Below are 17993 nucleotides of genomic sequence, written 5' to 3'. Positions count from 1 at the left end.
GACACCCGAAATATTCCAAGGTAATCTCTGAGAGGTCAACATTTTCAACTAGAAATTAATTGCACCCCAGTGCTGGGAAAACTGGATATCCATACATTAAGAATGAACATGGATGTCTACCTATACTTTATACAAAAATTAACTCAAAATTAATCAGACCGAAATGTAAGAGCTAAAACACCAAAAATCTTAGAAAAAGGTGTAGATAGAAATCTATGTGACCTTTAGATAAAGTTTCTTAGATATGATACTAAAAGCAAGCACAAGAGACAAAAGAAAAAAAAAGATAAACTGGATTTCAACAAAATTAAAGACTTTGTGCTGAAAAAAGATACTATTAATAAAGTGAGAAGACAATCTATAGAATGGGTGAAAATATTTGCTAACCACATATCTAATAAGGAACCTGTACCAAGAATATATAAAGAGGCTAGGCACAGTGTTCACACATATAATTCTAGCACTTTGGGGTACCAAGGTGGGGTACTCCTTTAGGCTAGGAGTTTGAGACCAGACTGCGTGATATAACAAGACCCCCATCTCTACAAAAATATAAAATTAAGTGGGTGTGGTGGTCTGGGACTGTAGTTCTAGCTACTTGGGAGGCTGAGGCAGGAAGACTGCTTGAGCCTAGGAGCTTAAGGTTGCACTGAGCTATGAGCATGCCACTGCACTCTAGTTTGGGCAACAAAGTGAGACATTTTCTCCAAAAAGAAAGCCATTGCTGGGTGCAATGGCTCATCTTGTCGTCCCAGGACTTTGGGAGGCTGAGGCAGAAGGATTGCTTTAGGCCAAGAGTTTGAGACCAGCCTGGGCAATACAGCAAAGCCATGTCTATACAAAAAATATCAGCCAAATGTGGTATGCACCTGCAGTCCTACTTACTCAGGAGGCTAAGGTGGGAGGATTGCTTGAACACAGAGTTGGAGGTTACAATGAGTTATAATCATGCCCCTGTACTCCAGCCTGGGTGATAAAGTGCAATCTTGTCTTATAAAAAAAGAAAAAGAAAGAAAAAGGATTTGAATAGACATTTCTACAAGAAGATATACGAATGGCTAATGAGTGCATAAAAAGATGCCCGGCATCATCAGTCATTAAGGAAACAGAATGCAAATCCAAACCACAGTGAGGTACTTCTTGACATCTCCTAGCATAACTAAAACCAAAAGGACAAAAATAGCAAGTGCTAGTGAGGGTGTGGAAAATGGAACATTACTGTAGAAATGTAAAATGGGACAGCCACTGGGAAAACTGTCTGGCAGTTCCTCAAACCCAGCAATTCTACTCCTAGGTACGTAGCCCCCCAAATGAAGACATATTTAACATAAATACTTGTACACAAATGTTCATAGTAGCGTTAGTTAAAAAAAAACCCAAAGTGGAAACTAACCTTTATTCATTTTCTATTGCTGCTATAACAAATTACCATAAATGTAAGGGTATAAAATAATACAGATGTATTATATAGTTCTGTAGGTCTCACTCCTTTCTAGAGATACTAGGGGAGAATCTGTTTTCTTGCTTTTTCTAGCTTTTAGAATCCACTCACATTCCTAAACCCAAAGCCCCCTTCCTTCATCTTCATTGCCAATGACAGTGCTTTTCTTTGACCTTTTTTCCATAGTCACACTTCCCTCTGACCACAGACACAAAGGGCTCTCCACTTTAAGGATTTATGGGATTAGATGAGGACCACCAGACAGCCCAGGATGACCTCATCTCAAGTACATTTTTTAATAGGACATAGCCATGAATGGGTATCATTACTCTACCACAAACTAGAATGTCCACCAACTGATGAACAGATAAACAAAATGTGATCCACTCATATAATGAAATATTATTATGCAATAAAAGGCAGTGAAGTACTGATTAATGCTGCAACCTGACTTTTTAAGACATTATGCTAAATGATAGAAGCCAATTGTAAAAGAGTATATGATTACATTTATACCTAAAATGTCCAGAATAGGTAAATCCAGAATAGGTAAATAGGTAGATAAATGGTTGGCAGGCGGTGGGAGTGATGTGTTAATGGTTATCGGTTTCTGTGTGTTAGGAGGTGTGATGAAAAAGCGGTGAGTGGATAGGGATGATGTTTGCACAAACCTGTGAATACACTAAAAATACTGAACTGTACCTTCTAAGTGGGTGAACTCTATGGCTTATTCCTAAAAGAAAATAAGTGGATGAGGATGGGGAAAGATATAGGAAGGACCTCTGATGGTTTTATTTAAACTATGTCAATACCAGCTTAAAATCATTGTCATAGAGTCTGGATTATGTGATGTCTGTGGTATAAACATTTTTCATATTATAAAGAATCAGAAAAACAATTTTAAAAAGAGGTGATTTCTTAAAAAACAAACAAGAAAATTATAGGCATGGATGTCTAACCAAGGGGAAATTTTATTTAGTTGGTGAAAAGAAAGAAAGGAAAAAAATGTCATAGTCTAGAATTGGCGGTCTGTCAAATGTGCTAAGAAAGAGGGTTTATCCATTCAATACAAATGTTTCCTTATAACAGAGAGAATTAATTAACATCACTCGGGTACCGTTTTCACTGCTAAAGCAGCTGTACCAGTGGCTGACACATTCTCACCCTAGATCACAACTGATTATTGACATGAAATATGGGAAAAGCAAAATTATAGCACCTCATGTTTGAGTTATCAATTGACAAACATTTGGTCTAAATATAAAGTTTCAATTTTATTCAAAACTGAGAGTTCAAAAGAAAGGAATATTTCCCCCTTTACACTGTGAAATAATGAAAGCTCCCAACTTCAAGGATGTTGGCTCAAGCTCCTTCGCTGGGAAGGCAGAGGGAAGGAACACAGGAGCTTTGAATCTAAGAATGGGCTCCAGGTAAAAAGCCTACTGTTGTCATTAGAGGCTCTGGGAAAACTGTGTGGTCACACACCCTTGCCTGATTTCCTCCTTCCTAAGCCACACAATGCTCAAATTGCTTTTTTTTTTTTGAGACAGTCTTACTTTGTTGCCCTGGGTAGAGTGCCAGGGCATCATAGCTCACAGCAACCTGAAACTCTTGGGCTCAAGTGATCATCTTGCCTCAGCCTCCCAAGTAGCTGGGACCATAGGCGCCCACCACAATGCTTGGCTATTTTTAGAGACAGGGCTTGCTCTGGCTCAGGCTGGTCTCTAACTCCTGAGCTCAGGCAATCCACCCACCTTGGCCCCCCAGAATACTTGGATTACAGCTCAGGCAATCCACTGCACCCAGCCACTGTACTCAATTTGAAATGTGTCGGAGCTACTCAAGTTGTCTGCCTTTTAAAAATCTAAGTGCTACTTTCTTCTTGAAAATCTCATTTTGGTATGGGTAACATGGTACAACAACTAGTAGGAGATCATACTAACGAGATGGAAGAATGAGTTCAAAGAAAGTGAAGATTACCTTATAACTCATACACTGGCAGAAATGTGTGGTGCCTCATTTCCTTATTCTTCACAAAAACATTTTGAATGTTTTAACAACTGATGAATAAATGCAAAAAAAAAAAAACCCACAAATTTTAATTTACCTTTAGGGTTCATCAGATTTCTTTAGAGAGGTATTATTTCTCATCAGAAAAACTCAAGTTTTTTTTTAAACCAAATTACCCTCAAAGTGGTTAATACATTAAATTCTGTCCCGGGAGGAGATAAGATGGCTGACTGAAGCCAGCTTTCAACAGAGGCTCCCGTTCAGAAGGAGAGTTAAAGGACAAAAATTCAGCAAGTAACCTGGTGGATTTGAGCTGCACTAAGAGAGAAGGTTGTAGAACGCACGTCAACCCCGCTGAGGCGAGCTGTGACCACAAGGATACAAACAAAAGGTACAAAATCCATCACCAAGCTGACGGGAGTCCCCTCCCCCATGAGAATGGCTCAGAGTGCCCCACAAACAACCGGGCAGAGATCAAAGGTCCTCCCACTACACTCCACGGGAGAGACCCTCTAAAAACTGGACCTACCTCCCCTACTGGGGTGCCACAGAGTCCTCCTGCCAGGCATAAAACTGTATAAACTGTATATAGTCTCTACCTGGAATTCTGAGCTCCCAGCGCTCCCCTTCACTCACACTGGGGTCTGGAGGCCAGTCCTGGTCCGTCGGGGGAGAGAGGACTGCACCGGAGCGGCAGTTCCCTGAGGCACAGTGCGACAGCCATCTTTTGGTGACAATACGGCCAGGCATGAAACTGTGTAAAGCTGTGTGTGTTCTCTGCCCGCAACCCCAGGCTTCCAGCGCTCCCCGCACTCCCCTCTGCTCTCGCTCCAAGGTCTGGAGGCCTGTCCCCCAGGGGTCCAGACTCTTGGGCAATTGCTCGAGGGGTGTAGACAGTGCTGGGCTGCAGCCAGTCAGTGCAGACTCTGGGATACAGGAGCGGAGAGAGGATGGTTGGCTGGAGGCGAGCTATACCGGAGCAACAGTTGCCTGAGCCATAAGGCAGCAGCCCTCTTTTGCTAGCAATACTGCTCACTACAGAATATTCTGAAGCCACACCCCTGTCTCCCTGGGCAACCAGAAACTCTGAGTTTGCCTGAGGCAACTCCAATTTGCAAACCAGGGAAACTCCCAGGGTGGGGCTGACCCAGAGGTCAGCTTTACTAAACCTAAGACGCACCTGGCCCTCAGGGGATCCTCAAACTATAGACAATACAAGAGCAAAGACAAGCTGATTTGGAACTCAATTCAGCTTCTCTTCTGCAGGGGAAACGCAGAGTTGTTCTGTTCTGTTCTGTCAGTAACATTAATCAGGGGCGAGACTGGACCTGAGTGAAAACCCCTCAACCTTCATCTAGCAACCGAGGTTGTCAGGCTTCACCTCCTCCTGCTGGAGAGAGACAGAGCACAGCGGCCTGGCAGACTTCCTTGTGATTCAGGCAGGTACAAACTCCTGGAGTACCGATTCACTACAGGCAACTGGGTCAGCCAACTGCAGGGCTATCAGTGACTGGGTGTGAAGTGGTGCAAGGTGGGGAAGGAGGCAGCAACCTTCCCAGACTGATTTATAGGCTGGGTGGCTTCGCCTGACTCCACGCAGCACTGGAGCAAGCCACACCAGAGTAGTCACCAGACCCCTGTGATCCAGTTCCCAGAGACCTCTTAAACTCTCTCACCCAAGACAGGTGCAGACTGAGACAATTGATTTGGACATTTTTGAACTGAACCAATCACCTGAGGACAAATCAGGTGATGCCCTAGGTGCACGGTAGTAGGAAGGTTTGATTTTTCTTTTCCAATTGTTTGCCAGTGGGGGGGCGGGGTGACTTAATTGCTGATATTTCTCCACAGCTGAGACTTCAATCCAAAGTAACTGTTTCACTAGGGTGGAACAGAAACCAGCTGAAAACAAGGCAGAACCATTTAGCCCCACCAAACCAGACAGGGCCCCAGTTTCTCAGGCCACAACATGTACAGGCCCTCGACAAAGCCCCAGGGGAAAAAATCAGAGGAAGTAAAACAACCATGGGGCGGAATCAGCAGAAAAACTCTGGTAACATGAATAACCAGAATAGATCAACCCCCCCAAGGAAAGATATGGCAGATGCAATTGAAGATCCCATTCAGAAACAACTGGCTGAGATGTCAGAAATCGAATACAGAATTTGGATTGCAGACAAGATTAACAAAGTGGATTTAGGAATTTGAGGAGAAATTCAAAAGTTGTCTCAAGAATTTAATGAATTTAAAGACAAAACCACCAAAGACTCAGACACACTGAAGCAAGAATTTGCAGCCCTCAAAGATATGAAAAATACAGTAGAATCCCTCAGTAACAGAATGGAGCAAGCAGAAGAAAGGATTTCTGACATTAAAGATAAAGCCTTTGAACGCTTGCAAACTATCAAAGAGGAAGAGAAATGGAGAGCAGAAATGGATCACTCTCTCAGAGAGCTCTGGGATAATTCGAAGAAGGCGACTATCCGAATCCTAAGAGTTCCAGAAACAGATGAAGTGGCCTTGCTGGGCACAGAGGCCCTTCTGCATGAAATTATGAAAGAGAATTTTCCAGACATGCCTAGAGATTCTGAAATTCAGATAGCGGACAGCTTCAGAACCCCAGCACGACTCAACTCCAATAAGACATCCCCAAGGCATACCATAATTAACTTCACTAAAGTTAATATGAAGGAGAAAATCCTCAAAGCTGCCAGGAGAAAGAAAACCATTATCTTCAAAGGCAAGAATATTAGAATGACTGCAGATCTCTCTGCTGAAAGTTTTCAAGCCAGAAGAGGGTGGTCACCGACTTTTAATCTCCTAAAGCAAAATAACTTTCAACCCCGGATCTTGTATCCAGCTAAACTGAGTTTCATTTATGATGGAGAAATTAAATACCTTAATGACATTCATATGTTGAAGAAATTTGCCATAACCAAACCAGCTCTTCAGGATATTCTCAGAACTATCCTCCATAATGACAAACCCAATCCTATACCACAAAAGTAAACTTACTCAGAATCTTTGGATCAAACTCCAATTTCCACACTGGTGAAAGGATTAAAAATGGCCAGTGGACTTTTGAAAAACTCGATCCCCAAAACTTCACCAGACTTATCAATATTCTCCATTAATGTGAACGGCTTAAACTGTCCTCTAAAGAGGCATAAGTTAGCTGACTGGATACAAAAACTCAGGCCAGATATCTGTTGTATACAAGAGTCACATCTTAACGTAAAAGACAAATACAGACTCAGGGTGAAAGGATGGTCGTCCATATTTCAGGCAAATGGTAATCAGAAAAAAGCAGGTGTTGCAATTTTATTTGCAGATACAATAGGCTTTAAACCAACAAAAGTAAGGAAGGACAAGAATGGTCACTTCATATTTGTTAAGGGTAATACTATGATGAGATCTCAATTATTAATATCTATGCACCTAACCAAAATGCACCTCAATTTATAAGAGAAACTCTAACAGACATGAGCAACTTGATTTCCTCCAGCTCCATAATCGTCGGAGATTTCAACACTCTTTGGCAGTGTTGGATCGATCCTCCAACAAGAAGCTGAGCAAAGAAATCTTAGATTTAAACCTAACCATCCAACATTTGGATTTAGCAGACATCTACAGAACATTTCATCCCAACAAAACTGAATACACATACTTCTCATCAGCCCATGGAACTTACTCCAAAATCGATCACATCTTAGGTCACAAGTCTAACCTCAGTAAATTTAAAGGAATGGAAATTATTCCATGCATCTTCTCGGATCACCATGGAATAAAACTTCAGCTGAGTAACAACAGGAATCTGCATACTCATACAAAAACATAGAAGTTAAATAACCTTATGCTGAATGATAGCTGGGTCAGAGAGGAGATTAAGAAAGAAATCGCCAATTTTTGGAACAAAACAACAATGAAGACACGAACTATCAGAACCTCTGGGACACCGCAAAGGCAGTTCTAAGAGGGAAATTTATAGCACTGCAAGCCTTCCTCAAGAGAACGGAAAGAGAGGAAGTTAACAACTTAATGGGACATCTCAAGCAACTGGAAAGGGAAGAATATTCCAACCCCAAACCCAGTAGAAGAAAAGAAATAACCAAAATTAGAGCAGAACTAAATGAAATTGAAAACAAAAGAATAATACAACAGATCAATTAATCAAAAAGCTGGTTTTTTGAAAAGGTCAATAAAATAGATAAACCTTTGGCCAACCTAAACAGGAAAAAAAAGAGTAAAATCTCTAATCTCATCAATCAGAAACAACAAAGACGAAATAACAACAGACTCCTCAGAAATCAAAAAAATCCTTAATGAATATTACAAGAAACTTTATTCTCAGAAATATGAAAATGTGAAGGAAATTGACCAATACTTGGAAGCACGTCACCTTCCAAGACTTAACCAGAATCAAATGGAAATGTTGAACAGGCCCATACCAAGCATCAACCATATAAAACCTCCCTAATAAGAAAAGCCTGGGACCAGATGGTTTCATGTCTGAATTCTACCAAACCTTTAAAGAGGAATTAGTACCTATATTACTTAACCTGTTCCTAAAGGTAGAAAAAGAAGGAAGACTACCCAACACGTTCTATGAAGCAAACATCACCCTGATCCCCAAACCAGGGAAAGACCCAACAAGAAAAGAAAATTATAGACCGATATCACTAATGAATATAGATGCAAAAATATTCAACAAGATCCTAACAAACAGAATCCAGCAACACATCAAACAAATTATACATCATGACCAAGTCGGTTTTATCCCAGGATCTCAAGGCTGGTTCAATATACGTAAATCTATAAATGTAATTCAGCACATAAACAAATTAAAAAACAAAGACCATATGATTCTCTCAATCGATGCAGAAAAAGCTTTTGATAATATCCAGCATCCCTTCATGATCAGAACACTTAAGAAAATCGGTCTAGAAGGGACTTTTCTTAAACTGATAGAGGCCATCTACAGCAAACCCACAGCCAATATCATATTGAATGGAGTTAAATTGGAATCATTTCCACTCAGATCAGGAACCAGACAAGGCTGCCCATTGTCTCCATTGCTTTTCAACACTGTAATGGAAGTTTTAGCCACTGCAATTAGGGAAGAAAAGGCGATCAAGGGTATCCATATAGGGTCAGAAGAGATCAAACTTTCACTCTTCACGGATGATATGATAGTATATCTGGAAAACACTAGGGACTCTACTACAAAACTCTTAGAAGTGATCAAGGAATACAGCAGCGTCTCAGGTTACAAAATCAACATTCATAAATCGGTAGCCTTTATATATACCAACAACAGTCAAGTTGAAAAAACAGTTAAGGACTCTATCCCATTCACAGTAGTGCCAAAGAAGATGAAATATTTGGGAATTTATCTAACAAAGGACGTGAAAGATCTCTATAAAGAGAATTATGAAACTCTAAGAAAAGAAATAGCTGAAAATATTAACAAATGGAAAAACATACCATGCTCATGGCTGGGAAGAATCAACATTGTTAAAATGTCTATACTACCCAAAGCAATATATAAGTTCAATGCAATCCCTATTAAAGCTCCACTGTCATACTGTAAATATCTGGAAAAAACAATACTTTGTTTTATATGGAATCAGAAAAAACCTTGAATAGCCAAGACATTACTCAGAAATAAAAACAAAGCAGGAGGAATTACGCTACCAGACCTGAGACTATACTACAAATCAATAGTGATCAAAACAGCATGGTATTGGCACAAAAACAGAGAGGTAGATGTCTGGAACAGAATAGAGAATCAAGAGATGAATCTAGCTACTTACCGTTATTTAATCTTTGACAAGCCAATTAAAAACATTCAGTGGGGAAAAGATTCCCTATTTAACAAATGGTGCGGGGTGAACTGGCTGGCAACCTGTAGAAGACTGAAAGTGGACCCACACCTTTCACCATTAACTAAGATAGACTCTCACTGGATCAAAGATTTAAACTTAAGACATGAAACTATAAACATACTAGAGGAGAGTGCAGGGAAAACCCTTGAAGAGATCGGGATGGGTGAGTATTTTATGAGGAGGACCCCCCAGGCAATTGAAGCAGCTTCAAAAATACACTACTGGGACTTGATCAAACTAAAAAGCTTCTGCACAGCCAAGAACACAGTAAGTAAAGCAAGCAAACAGCCCTCAGAATGGGAGAAGATATTTGCAGGTTATGTCTCTGACAAAGGTTTAATAACCAGAATCCACAGAGAACTCAAACGCATTAGCAAGAATAGAACAAGGGATCCCATCGCAGGTTGGGCAAGGGATTTGAAGAGAAACTTCTCTGAAGAAGACAGGCGTGCGGCCTTCAGACATATGAAAAAATGCTCATCATCTTTAATCATCAGAGAAATGCAAATCAAAACTACTTTGAGATACCATCTAACTCCAGTGAGACTAGCCTATATCACAAAATCCCAAGACCAGAGATGTTGGCGTGGATCTGGAGAAAAGGGAACACTTTTGCACTGCCGGTGGGAATGCAAATTAATACATTCCTTTTGGAAAGAGATATGGAGAACACTTAGAGATCTAAAAATAGATCTGCCATTCAATCCTGTAATTCCTCTACTGGGCATATACCCAGAAGACCAAAAATCACATCATAACAAAGATATTTGTACCAGAATGTTTATTGCAGCCCAATTCATAATTGCTAAGTCATGGAAGAAGCTCAGGTGCCCATTGATCCACGAATGGATTAATAAATTGTGTTATATGTACACCATGGAATATTATGCAGCCTTAAAGAAAGACGGACACTTTACCTCTTTGATGTTTACATGGATGGAGCTCGAACATATTCTTCTTAGTAAAGTATCTCAAGAATGGAAGAGAAAGTACGCAATGTACTCAGCCCTACTATGAGACTAATTTAGGGTTTTCACATGAAAGCTATAACCCAGTTACAACCTAAGAATAGGGGGAAGGGGGAAAGGGAGGGGAGGGAGGGGGGAGGTGGGTAGAGGGAAGGGGATTGGTGGGATTACACCAGCGGTGCATCTTACAAGGGTATATGTGAAACTTGGTAAATGGTCTGTGAAGCTAGTGAATGATGCCCCATGATCATATCAATGTACACAGCTATGATTTAATAAAATAAAAAAAATTAAAAAAAAAATTCTGTCCCTACTTGGGCTCTTGAGAGGCGTGATCTTGACCAATCTACAAAAATGTTAAGAAACTTGTGAATATACCTTTCACCTGTGACTTTGCCTTATAGTCTTAATTTTTTTGTGTGCAATATGGTGATTTAGTTAATTTAAAGATTATTTGTTAGTGGAAACAGAAGTGGGAGAAGGTGAGGCATGCATACTTACTTAAGGATGGTATAGTTGGGTGATAGGGAGGTTAATTTTTTATAACATTTGTTTGGTATGGTACCCAAGAGCATAAACTTTGAAAGTATGCTTGTTAATAAAGAAAGAAATAGCTACACAGATGACAGGATCTAAGAGAGACAAATAATTTGCAGCCTACCAAGGAATGTAAAGTGTAAAGAGAGAAACCTTGGGGAAAGTTCAGCTTTCCAGAGATTGTGTATCTAGAAGCTTTAAAATGTTATTGTGATTCTTATCCATAGCTTTAGGACATATCATCAAACTGTATCTAGGTGTTGGAAAGCACCACAAGCCCATCTTGAAACTTACCAGTGTATTTGTTCCTGGTATTCAGAAGGCAGAGAAAGCAAAGCAAGAATTAGGAACTCTATGCTTAAAGCACATGTGGAGCGAAGGGCTGCAAATTTTCTCATGTGCACTAAATTTCTTTTTCAAAGAGGTGTTTGATGTGGCCACTTTCTAAAATAACAAGGCTATCATTTACACTTTTTCTTTTTTTGAGATAGTTTCATTCTGTTGCCCTGGGTAGAGTGTTGTGGCATTACAGCTCACAGCAACCTCCAACTTTTGAGCTTGAGCGATCGTCTTGCCTCAGATTCCCTAGTAGCTGGGACTACAGGTGCCACCTACACTTCATTTTTTAATGGTTCTTTTCTGACAGTTTAAAAATAAAACTGTGCCTGTGGCTCAAGGAGTAGGACACCGGCCCCATATACCAGAGGTGGAGGGTTCAAACCCAGCCCTGGCCAGAAACTAAAAAAAAAAAAAAAATATATATATATATATATACATATATATATATGAGAGAAAATATATATATATACATATATATATATAATGAGAAAAAATATATATATATATATTTTCTCATTAAAATCCTCAACTAGTTTTAAAATTTGGTCAACACCTCTTCACATTTTTCTTTCCCACTTCCAAAAAGCTAAAGTGATTCTTCAGGGAGGTATGTAATACTTCCTTGCTGATAATATTTTATCTTTTTCTAGATTTTTGAGAATGAAATTCAAGGTTAAGTATACATTTCTATCTATTCTTTTTTCTTTTAAATAAAACTCACCATAGTTCACTTGAAAGGGCAAAATTCTGTTAGCTGGCAAGACCTGGGCCCCCGAGGAGCCACATTGCTTGCTCCCTGAGACCTCCCAAGTCTGATCCCACTCTTCATTACCTGCCCTCATGCCCTCCAGGCCACATCCTCCCAGCCCCTAAACCACTTCAGTTTCTCATCTTCTGTATCAATTGTCCTAGCAGGCCTGGCCAGAATACTATAAAGGGTTTTCTAAGCAACTCATATCCACGAGAGACTGTCTTTTCCCACAAAATTGTGGTTTGTGTCACTTGTTTCTGGGAAACAGGAAAATGAGCTCAGTTATCTGTATAGTGCAGTGCACACCATGACCACAGGAGATCACACACACACACATACACAAGATCTAGAGAATTGGAGCATGGGATGTATTGCTGACTATACAACAGGCACAAGGCAGCAGAGGCAGGGGTTTAATACCTGACAACATCTGCTTTGGTGGAAGAGATCTGGTTTCAAAAGGTTTGGCATTTAGTAGGCATGTTGTATAATCTTTTAAAACCATATTTTCTTATCTGTAAAATGGGAATAGCATCACCTACCTCACAGGGATGTGGATAGGATTCAAAAAAGTGTTTGTAAAGTACTTAATTAGTACAATGTCATACATACCATATCTCAGAGAAAGGTAATAGTTACTACTGTTATCATTCCATTGAACAAATCAAACCTGATGTGAACCGTGTCATCCCAGCTTCGACCAGGAATCTGTTTGAAGGCTAACAGTTTAAAAAGGTGCTTACAGCAGAGTGTGATCTCTGTTAATGAATTTATAATTACCTTCTAAAAAGTGCAGTTTTACTAAAATTTTCCAATATTTGCAAACACTACAAAGCATTAGCCTAATTCAACCTATATAATATCTCTTCATTCTGGATATCAAAAGGTATCTGTTTAGCTGTCAAAGTTCGTTCTTTCTGTTGAAATTCAACTTTAAGAGGGTAGGAGGCTAAAGCACTTCAAGATTTACGACTGACTGGCATTAAAACACTAGGAGCTCAGGCACTCCCTTTAATGCCAATTGCAAGGCCTGTTGCTTTTCCTTCAGAACAAAGATCCACACCACACAGGGCTGGCAGAGTCATCCCTGAAGCTTGAGAAAGCCAGGCACTTATTTTCTCATAGGAAGGAAGCTGCCCCCATTTGCCTATTTTAACCCATTTTATTGACTGTCTTTCCTGCTATATTTTTAAACAACAGCTCAAAAAAAAAAAAAAAAAGCCCCAATCTTTCCTTTTACTTTTCAGCTATTTCTTGTTTCAAACTGGCCCCCACATCCCACCCTTTCTATTGCTGTGTCTCTATGCTCCTTTCTGCAGCCCCCATCACCATCATCCTGGGGAAGATACTCAGTGGACTCCCACATTCCTCAATCTTTGTGCCCCCACCTCTTTTTCAGAATACCAAGCATCCCATTCCAGGCCTTGCCAGGACTTCTTTCATCCTGAAGTCATTTACCTGAGTCTATTTGGTAGATAAATCTGATTTATTGCAGCAGCAGCCACCTCCCCAGAAGGAGTCATACTCCAACTCTTCTGTTAAGTTCTCTGTTCCTTATTATCTCTTGTCTCCTCCCTTTACCTCCCTCCCCCCTCCCCCACTCATTTTTCCTGCTCTTTCCAGTAAAATCCTGATGGAAAATTAGCAAAGAATCTCAGGCTTAAAGGAAGACTTGTGTGTCATCAAAACCAACTCCCTGACTTCACAGATGAGAAACTAATGCTTAGAAGAATTAAATGACCTCTCCAAAGGCACCCCGTCAGACAGCAGGGGAGCCAGGAGCAGTCATTACCACGTTTTGATTTCTGATCAGATGTGCTCTCAACACTGCAGGTGTCCTCACCTAGCAGAGCTCTGATGCCATTACTTTCCTTTTCTTTAATACGCTTGGCCAAAGGCACATCTCCCTCTTGCCACAGCCAGGCTATCAGCTCTGTCTCTTTTCCTCTTACTTAATCTTAGTGGCTGGACTTCTGCTTGTTTGCCAAAATTTTCTTAAGAGTACACATGTACAATCTCCCAGTCCCTACAAGTACATAAGGATGCTGTCATCTCCAATAGCAGCCCAGACACCAGATAAATGCATCCCTCTACTTGGTGACCTTGACACATTATTTTACATTTGTCTGCCTAGGAACTGCTACCTGCTTATTCCCCCTTAAGCAGAGTGTATTTCTGAAATAATATGAGGAAAACCTAACAAGAATTCCATGCCACCAGCACCCTCAGTATCTACTTTATATATAATAATGGAGATGATTCTCACCATTACTAAATTTGGATCTAGTAGGGTTTACTTTATGTTCTGGGCACTCCTGTGCTAGATGCATATATATTTAGAATTGTCACATCTTCTTGTTGAACTGTTCCCTTTACCATTACATAATGAATATCTTTGTCTTCCTTTACTATTATTTATTTAAAGTCAATTTTATCTGACATGAGAATGGCTATACCTGCTTTCTTTTGGTTTCACTTAACATGGAATATTTCTTCCATCCCTTCACCTTTTGTTGAATCCAACAGTTCCATTTATATGTATGTGTATGTGTCTGTATAAAGACTGTATCACTGTGGGATAGATGCGTTTCCTGGAGACCACATATATTCAGATTGTATTTTCTCATCCAAACAGCCAGCCTATGTCTTAAACAATTTATATTGTTCACATTATAAATAGAATTGATACGTGAGATGCTGTTCTGTTCACTCTGTTGGGTAGTATCTCATTGCTTTGTTGTGTGGCAGGTGTGTGTGGGCAGGTTTCCTGTCTTTCTTTGATATGGGAGGATGGAAGTCTTTGAGATCCTTTTTCTTTCCCCAGCCCTGCGATCTTTTTTTTTTTACTAATGATGTTTGGCATTTTTTTCACGGGCTAACTGTCCATGTATATATCTTCCTTTGACAAAGTGCCTGTCAAATACTTTACCAATTTTTATTTTATTTATTTTTTAGGATTTTGTTCCTTTTTTTATTGTTAAATCATAGCTGTGTACATTAGTGCGATCACCTGTACCCATTCTAAGATGCACCATACATGTGGGCCCACCATTTACCCTCCCTCCGCCCTAACCTCCCCCCTCCCTTCCCCTTCCTTGGCCCTTTCCCCATAGTTTTGTGCTATAGTTGGGTTACTGTGAAAGCTATAATTTCGCTTCATAGTAGGCCCAGCCCTGCAATCTTAACAGTGTGAATTATATTTGGACACTCAGTTTAATCTTGGAGACAGTAGGTGGTGCTCTGGGTAAGAATTGACCACACCCTATATAACTGAGTTAGTAAATGGTTTAAAGGGCTATGCAAATTGCCCTGCCAGTAGGTGCTTACCAGAAAGAACTAGCTGTGATATTGCTTTTTTTAACCTGTGATCAGCTCTAGTCCCTCAGGAGAAGCACTCAAATGCCCCAGGTGATGGGTATAGCTCTGGAACATCCAGGTGAGTTCTCATTCTCCATCACAGCAGAGGAGGGTGGGGGAATGAGGCTGGGTGGGGCTGAGTTTGGTGACCCTGCCCTCAGGCTCCACATAAATTGGTGAGGTAGTTATCTCAGTCCTCCTGCTGTTGCCCGGTTTCAGCTTTACACAAAGCACAATGGATCTAAGGTCTGCGCCTAGTCTTCTGGGGAAAACAGCCTGGGAGGAGCTGTGGTGGCCCCACCTTTCCAGAAAGAGTGCTGGTGGATGTGGTGGCCATCTGAGATCCACAGCCTGGTTGCCTGGAATGGCTTTTGCTCTTCTCTCTCCTCCCCTGCTCCATGGTCTTTTTTTTGGCATCTGCCAGCAGGGAGGAGCTCAAACTAGCTGAGCTCCCCCATGATGGCACTGCAGGCTGGGAACTACCCTGTCCAGGATCCCACCCTGGGCTGAGACCATGGCCTTCCTATGGCAGAGGGGTGCTCCACAAGTGCACCATGGCTGGGACCCACACTGCCTTTTTTTTTTTTTTTTTTTTTAAGCCAAGGCGAGGTTTGAACCTGCTGCCTCCGACATCTGGGGCTGGCACCCTACTCCTTGAGCCACAGGCGCCGCCCACACTGCCTTCTTTTTCAGTGGGCTCCCTTGCCTCCTGAGGAGATTAGCTCATGAATCTTCCCTCTGTGCCCCCAGGCAATATGACTGAATCCTGGAGGTACAGGATCTGGCCTGTGGGACTGCCCCCACTGGAGATCACTCCCTGACTATTCTAGGGAGAAGTATGCTGGTCCTGAGTTGCCTATGGAGGGCTAAAACATGTTTGTGTGGTATGCCCACTCTGATGGAGCAGCTGGGTGAGCAGCACCCGGGAGGGCTGGTGAGCAGGGAGCTTGTAGTCTGAACATTCCTTAACCATAACTATGCACAATGATGCTTATGTTGTAGCTGTTTGTCATGCTGCTATTTTTGTTCCCCTGGGTATAAAGGTGTAAAGGAACCTTGAGTGGACTGAAGATCACAGGTTGTGGACTTTGCATGTAGCTCAGGTCCCTGACCACCAGGAGCTGGATAAGGACAACCCCCCATGTAACTTAGCTCATCAGTGGCCAGAGCTGAATAAAGATCATGTCATATCTACCCTTCACGCTAAAGTTTTCCTTCCACCTGCCTGAAGTGAACCACTTGCACAACAGCAATATCTGTGTGGGAACAAGCAAGATGAAAACTGAGGGGCTGAAGGACAAAAGTGCACAGTGGGTAGAGAAGCAATATGATGCCTGCCATTTTGGCTCTCAGGGAGCCAGCAGGCTGGTGTTTTGTCCTCAAGAAGCTCCCAGTTTACTGATGGAGGTGGCTTTTGAGCTCAGCAGGGTAGAAAGGCTTGCCAGCAGCTCGGGAGCCTCCTGACTGCCAGACATATGAGAGAAGGTGAAACAAACCGCTCTACCTACCCTTCGTGCTGGACCTCGGCCAGTATCTTACTCCTTGCTCTCCTCCGCGACTTCTTCCCATGGAATTGCTTATAGGACCTTCCCCTCAAAGTTACACCTGATCTATGACTGTTGATTTTTCATCTAGAACTTTTCATTCTTTTGAGATGATCTGGCAGTTGGTCTCTAGTTAGCCATCTTCCCAGGAAAGTCCAAGTGAATTATTTCTAAGCTAGCAATGAAATTATGACTCACAAAAATTAAAAATCACTGTATAGACCTTTAAATTCACTTCAAAATAGACAAAAATATCAAATGTCAAGAGAGTAGCAAGGGCAAAATGAGCGTGGCAATGGTTGCGATCCACTTTTAGTTCTTAATCATTAACAATTGTTTGGTGGTGGCTTGGTGCCTGTAGCTCAGCAGCTAGGGGGCCAGCCACATACACCGGAGCTGGCAGGTTTGAATCCAGCCTGGGCCTGCCAAACAACAATGACGGCTGCAACCAAAAAATAGCTGGGCGTTGTGGTGGGTGCCTATAGTTCCAGCTACTTGGGAGGCTGCGGCAAGAGAATCGCTTAAGCCCAAGAGTTGGAGGTTGCTGTGACGCCACGGCACTCTACCCAGGGTGACAAAGTGAGACTGTCTAAAAAAAAAAGAATTGTTTGGTGCTCATTTGGTATCTCTACATTCTCATTAGCCTCTCTTCACCTATTTCTTCACAGAGTCCACAAGGCAAACATGTATCTACCTCCTGCTATCTTCATGATTGTGCTGATGCAAAAAGACACCTATAATCCCCTATACTACAGTCCCTGAGTCCTGAGGGACCTCACAATCAGTGGAGGACACACACAAGGTCATAGCTGGGTTTGACAAGTCACTTTATGACAATTAATAGCTAGAGGCCACACTTACAGGAAGGAACAATTATTCTACAAGGGGAAGTTCAGGAAATTAATACATGAAGCAATACCTGTTGAATTCCTGTCCCTGCAAATTTCTTTAAAAAAGAAAAAGACATAGCTAAAAGTCAGTTACCATAAAAAGAGAAATAAGAAGCCATTGGAAATCAGATGCTCTTCTTCCCATATGGTTAACAGGTTTCAGCATAGTTCTACATTCAGGATGTTGTACTCAATCTGATAAACTACTCACATTTACAAACACATCCCTGACTCAAAGCACGTGACACTTAAAGACAGAATTACATAGGGG

General features: G+C 41.3%; 1 protein-coding gene across 3 annotated transcripts in view; it reads right to left on the bottom strand.

The window, feature by feature from the left end:
• The window catches only part of STXBP6 (syntaxin binding protein 6), a 296278-nt gene that overhangs the window by 123432 nt on the left and 154853 nt on the right, over positions 1 to 17993 (bottom strand). Inside the window, exon 1 of one of the 3 annotated variants that reach the window (XM_053595006.1) lies at positions 4051 to 4067. The exons of the other annotated variants lie outside the window; for them this stretch is intronic. The gene's annotated coding sequence lies outside the window, so the exon portion shown is untranslated. Of the gene's footprint in view, positions 1 to 4050; positions 4068 to 17993 lie in introns of those variants that run through there. 3 annotated transcript variants of the gene reach the window in all.

The sequence above is a fragment of the Nycticebus coucang genome, chromosome 6, assembly GCF_027406575.1.
Source record: "Nycticebus coucang isolate mNycCou1 chromosome 6, mNycCou1.pri, whole genome shotgun sequence".
Classification (NCBI taxonomy): Eukaryota; Metazoa; Chordata; class Mammalia; order Primates; family Lorisidae; genus Nycticebus; species Nycticebus coucang.
The sequence above is the reverse complement of the archived record's forward strand: the minus strand, read 5'-3'. Positions and strand labels throughout refer to the sequence as shown.